Here is a 6,001-nt window from a genome sequence, read left to right as displayed (position 1 = left end):
GATCATATATTTACTTGCTCCAGTGGAAGTGATTGGGAAGAGCCATAATAATAATGTATGTTGGTTGTGGCTAGCCCACTTTAGTAATCTATCATCAGTAAGAAATAAACTTAGGAACAGCATTGGGTGGCTTACAAATAAAAATGAAATAAAATAGAGGCTGTTGAGACAGTTAGGGCCCTAAAGGATATGGAAAGCTGTTTCTAAACCTCATGAGTAGGAAATAACAGTTAAAATTGCATTCGAGCAACAAAATCTATCACAACTAAGTGCTTCAGCAAAGATCAGATGAAGAGAGTAGGCTCTCCACCTAAGGCTGATGATGTCACTGTGGACTTCGTTAAGTTAAGAGAGATTCCTGGAGGTGAGAAAGCAAAGACATAAATCAGCCTTGAGAATTATGTGTAGAAGAGAATGTTAGATGTGGTTATTGATATGTAGAACTAGACTGAAAGCTCTACATTAGAACCTAGTATCATATTACTTTTCAAGGGAATTCATATCCAAAGATACCATAAACCTGCTTTTTAAAATAAAAAAAACCTTTATCTTGTCATGCCTGTTAGGAGTTGAATTGTGTCCTTTCAAGACTCATATGTACCTCCAAATGTGACCTTATTTGGAAATAGGGTCATTGCATACATAATGAGTAAAGATGAGGTCATGCTAGAGTAGAATGGGCTCCTAATCCAATATGACTGGCTTCCTTATAAAAAGAGAACATTTGGCAGACATCTACAAGCCAAGAAATACCAAGGTTGCCAGTAAACCACTAGAAACTAGGGATAGGCATTGAAAGGATTTTCCCTCACCACTCAAGAAGGAGCCAACCCTGTGGAACACCTTAAGCTGAGACTTCTAGCTTCCAGAATTATAAGAGAATAAATTTCTGCTGTTTAAGCCACCCTGGTTGTGATACATTGTTGCAGCAACCTTAGCCAATTAATACAATGACTTAAAAAACAAACAAAAAACAACAACCCTTCAATTCCTCTTTTATCAAAATTTCATCAAGGAATTCCAGTTAGTCCCAAGCCTCCATGACTCCTGTTCAAAGTTACCAAATTGTCATGGACAAATAACTGTTATTATTTGTCATTCTTTCCTCTTATGACAGAAAATTTCTATTATTGTTATTTCTATCACTGCCTGATATTTTTTATTGTGAAACAGATAATTTATCTTTTCAGTTCACAGGTTGCCAAGGGATTATATTATGACCTGATATCCATCATCAAAAAGTCTTGGATATTTTGCTAGATGCAATGATTTTATGGGACTTTGAATTCTCTCCCTTGAGTAGAGATGAATGTGTTTTATGTGTAGGAAAGTGTGAACTCGATTTTGGTGAACAGAGGAGGAGATTTTTCCGAGACTGCTTCTGTTTTCCGATATTCTTATTTTCTATTCTTCCCTGGTACCATGAGATTATATTTTTCAGCTTCACTTACAATTAGGAACAGTCTTGTGACTGAATTCAGTATAATGAAATTCTAACAGAAGTGATACGGGCCACTCCCAGATCTGTCCATTACAAACCTTTGCTTGGTTCTACTTCTCTTTCTTCATCTACACGTGAATGGAGAAGGATTCCAAGGACAGGTTTGCCTGGGCAAATCAAAATAGTTGTTCCTTGTCCTGAGGACACTGAGCAGTATGTGTAACCAAAATAAGGAACTAGACAAGGGCTATGAATGACTATAGAAAGCAGGGCTTTTCACCAACTCACATTATGTTGTGTTTTGAGGAAAAATGAACCTTCATTCTGTAAAGAATCTAAAATCTGGGAGTTGTTTTTAACAAATTATAGTACCCTAATATGTTCCATATCTCCTTTTCCTTATGCCCATGTTTTTCTACCTTTCAATGTGCTAACTCTTCTTTCACTTTTCTATCATAACTAACATTACTATTCTATTGTGATTCCCTAATTATCTTTATTCTTTATAATTATTAATATTATTTAAGTTTATTGTGAAAGTAGAAAACTATTTAGATTGGATTCACAGGAGGAAGCTAAAATAGAGATGTTCTATATATATTAAGCCAGAATAAATTTAACGGAGAGAGTTTAAGTACTTACACATTGTTGGAAAGACTAAGGAGAAGGATTGTGAATGAGCTACTTGCAATGACTTCTAAAATTCAGAACTGGTCCATTACTGGAGTACTGCCAACCCCCATCATATTGAAGTGGAGCTAGCACTCCACAGGCTATTACATGTGAAGATGAAGAATGGACATCCAAAGCCATGGCCCAAATGTTAGGAAATTTGATCAAGCAGTTGTTGCTACTAAAACTCTTAAAATGCAGGAAGCATGGGAGAAAAAAAAAGTCCATCACAAGTAAGCTATTTTGATAGCCTTTCTAAGGTAATGCTAGCAACAAAAAATAAACTTTTATATCTAAGAATATGGCACAGTACAGGTTATTATAAGTTTTCTTTCTTGTTCCTATGAAGAGTGAGCAGCTCTTCCCAAAAGGCCATTTAGGGACCAAGTCTCCTTTCATCTTGCATCCCCCCTTGTAAACATGTTTTCTAGTGAGGGGGACAATACATTTAATGCCAGTTTTACTGGTTATTTTGTTTGTTTTGCAGGTGGCATGCTATTTCTATATATAAATATTTATAATCTTTTCTTGAATGTTGGGGTAATAAATAACCAATTTTTGTCCTAGGTCCAGAGCTTCTTTTTTTTTTCCTTTTTATGTTAGGAATTTAGTTGACTTTTGATTTGGACACATTGATCCTTATTCAGCCTTGGAACTTATCTCATATCTTAATTATTTTTAGCAAACCCTTATAAGGCTGCATAAAACATAGCAAAAGTGGTGGATGGAAATACTGATTGATTGATGACTAAGGGCTAATAAAGGGCAAGGCAACTGTTGAGAGAGAGTGCACCACTGGCTTCAAAGGAAATGCAGTTGAGGGCCCCAAAGATAAGGGAGAACTGCAAAGATCCCACAAAAGCAAATGAGGAGAGAAAGCTCTGTAGGACCAAAAAAATACATGACTGGCTTAGGCTGTAAGAATCAAGTAGCAATCTTCAGCCACCATGTCTTCTCCTTCCCCTGCTCTGGCTCTTCCCAGACAAGGTCAGAAATTTTGGTAAGCAAGCTGGGCTAGGACAAATAAAAGTACCAGAATGGGGAAAAAATATAACCAAAGCCCTTTAGCTCATCAGAATTTTCAAGGAGGGTGATGACATATTAATTACTGAACAGGAACATGAAGTACCTGAGAGTGAATAGGAATTGGCCTTAATTAGAGAAGTATAAACTCATTAACTAGATTTGAAAAGGCTAGGAACCAAAAATCAAATCCCTTTGTAATAGCATTCCACAAGTCTTTCTTTTCCTAAGAAATGGTTCTAAAAAATGCATAAATATAGTATTAGAGAAACTATGTATATTGGTCTCTGGCCATATTACCAAATGAAATTTTAAAGACCTGGTGTGAACAATTGTAAAGAGAAATAAGCAGAGATAATATTTATACAAATGATCCCTGTTTCATTACAAATAGACCATGAAAAACTGCAGAAGGATTCAATATATAATTGAACAATGCATTTCTTAAAATCTCACTGTTTCATTTGGAAAAGATGAAAAATGTGAATGAACTGAATTATAATGTCGGTAAAATAATTTGTAGCCAGTTTTATAATGGTACACAGAAGGTTTTGAGCAATAAATTAACAGCAATGTGGAGAGAAAATATCAACTGAATAACACAGAGCCCTGTCTTTACTCTTGTACTTTTGACCATTTCTGTGACATGGATGACCTATACTTGGCAGGACTATCAAATGGTAAAAATAACACAATTTTGAATAACATGGATAGTACATTAGATCTAAATTTTTCTCAAATCAGCAGGGATACCATTTTATAAGAGTATATAATTTGTTTGGAAGAAAAACAAAGTTCTACATTTGGGTTTAAACATTTTATTTCATAGGAGTAGCTTAAAATATCTTAAATTAGTCATAATAATAAAAATAACATAGTTAATAATTTGTGCTTGGACATCTTTTAGTTAAACATTTTCATATATTTAGTCCTCACAACAATGCCATTTAACAGATGTTATGTTTAGTCTCATTTTTGAAATGTTATAAAACTGAGACTTATAGAAGAAAAAACAACAAGTCCAAATTACAGCCATTCCCATTGTGGAAACAATATTTTGGTGCTTAGTGGCCTGAAAGTTCAAGTCACCAATTTTGCCTGTTTCTCCAACTCAGCCTAGGACTAATGGTAGGTGGCTTCTTGCATGAGAAATGCTAGATTCACACAATTGTAAGTCTGCTTCTCCTCCTCACCAAGCCAGAGCCTTTCTTTGTTGGTTACAGAGCAATGGAAGCTAGCTTTCTCTGCTGCAATGATGACACTGAGTATAGCATTAGAAAAACTTTTATTTACTGTAAGCTTCATTACTCAGAGTATGTCTGCACTAGCCCATGTAGTTTCTATTCCCTATTAAAAAGGATACTGTTTACATGGATACTGTTCACAGGTTGAGTGTGGGAAGAAAGAGCAAGGTGACAGAATAAGCAGGAGGAAGGTAGGAAAGTGTTTCTTTGGGTTATTCTAATTCCCACCTTCTCTTTCTTCCACTGCATGTTCAAAGAACGTCTTTAGCCCTGTCACTTTTACTTGGTCTTTCATTTTATGTTGAGCATTTTGTAGTTAATGATGAGAGACTGTAGGGGATAAACATTTAGCTTAATTTTATTATCTCATTTAAAGTCCCAAGGAGATATAATATAAATTATGAATGAGGGAATGAAATATAAAAGCAAATTTCATCTCCCCCTCATTTTTTTTTTTCTTTTTAGAGGATGGTTCTTCATCATTGTGAAGCCACTAATAAAGATAACACTGTAGAAACTTTGTATTGGGAGACATCTGAAAAACTGTGGAATCTACTTTTCTATCTGGTACAGTCCTGCAGCTCAGAAAAGTTGGCAGGGACTATGAGTTTGCCCCTTGCAAAGTGATGGATTTGTTTGGGTTTGTTTTTGGTTTTGGAAGCTCTACTTGCTATAAAATCCTTTCTCATACAGGAGCAAAATCTGCCTTTTTCTATGTCCACTCTTCTCCACAGTTCTGCTCTCTACCACTGTACTAAGCTCAATCTCCTTTTCACACATTCATGCTTCCAATATTTGAAGGCAACCATCTAGTCCACACTTCTCTTTTCCTCAGCAAAATTATTTTTCATTTGATGTAATTTTCTTCACCATACTAATCCACTTTTAGACATGTTTCATTTATTGCTGCCTTTCATAAAAATGTAAAACGCATAATTGAACCTAATAGAAACCTCCCTTTAAAGTCAGAGCAGCAGATGTTATTTGTACATCTTAGATTTTGGCCTTCTAACGTTTCAGGTTCTTTTTGTGATCCGGTATCTGGCATCTCTAAAACTTAACATCCCAGCAACTAACTGTACTTGACAGGGAATAACTAACTCTAAATAAATTTTCTTGAATGCAATAATTCAACTTTATCCTACAATCAGATTTATTAGAGGATTGCTATTTCCATTTCCAGATCTTTGTCATTATTACTACATCACTTGATGCAATAATATCAAAAAGAGTTGCTCATCTGACACCAGGTCAAAATCAGAGATTATTTTTGGGGAAAGAAAATAATATAGGCAATTTTTAACTGAGAAAATCATATACCATAGAAAAAAATATTGAGACTTCTAAAAACATCATCTGGTCTAAGGCATGGAATGAATACTAGTTATGTAGTACTTTAGAGAACACTGTAAAAATACATCCATTATCATAAAGCATAAAAGCCATGAAAACTTGCAAACTTATTATAAGACTTTATATTAATAGTCTCAACAGAGAAATACATAGGATTTGTATAGGATATACAAAGCCTACATATATCTCTGTTAAAGCAGTCATATTTTTCCAACTATACTTTTTTCCAGCATCAAAAAACATAGCTAAAGAGGACTATAGAGTAGAT

The sequence above is a fragment of the Propithecus coquereli genome, unplaced genomic scaffold (assembly GCF_000956105.1).
Source record: "Propithecus coquereli isolate 6110/MARCELLA unplaced genomic scaffold, Pcoq_1.0 Scaffold330, whole genome shotgun sequence".
NCBI classification, from domain to species: domain Eukaryota; kingdom Metazoa; phylum Chordata; class Mammalia; order Primates; family Indriidae; genus Propithecus; species Propithecus coquereli.
This window is presented reverse-complemented; position numbering follows the sequence as displayed.